The following is a 391-nucleotide window of genomic DNA, read 5'->3' on the forward strand; positions in this document are numbered from 1 at the left end:
TTGTCAAAGTCTGCAACCTCCTTCACAGTGTTCTGTGCTGCACTGCCCAGCATTATGCTATATCCCCAGGGTTCCGTGACCGCAGTGCGCTACCCGAATTGGGCTGCACACACAAGGCCAGAAACCACACTGCATTATGTCCGTACTGTACCATGTCCGTAACACAGCACACCCACAATACCTTCACCCAGAATGCAGCATACACGTATGGCGTCGTACTCTTCCAACACTGACCCACCCTGCATTACAATACTCTGCACCACACCCACACAGCAACATGCCCGCACTGCATTACACCACACCCACACAGCAACATGCCCGCACTGCGTTACACCACACCCACCCAGCAACATGCCCACCCTGCGTTACACCACACCCACACAGCAACATG

Source organism: Psammomys obesus, unplaced genomic scaffold (genome assembly GCF_907164565.1).
Source record: "Psammomys obesus unplaced genomic scaffold, mPsaObe1.curated_primary_1811, whole genome shotgun sequence".
Lineage (NCBI taxonomy): Eukaryota > Metazoa > Chordata > Mammalia > Rodentia > Muridae > Psammomys > Psammomys obesus.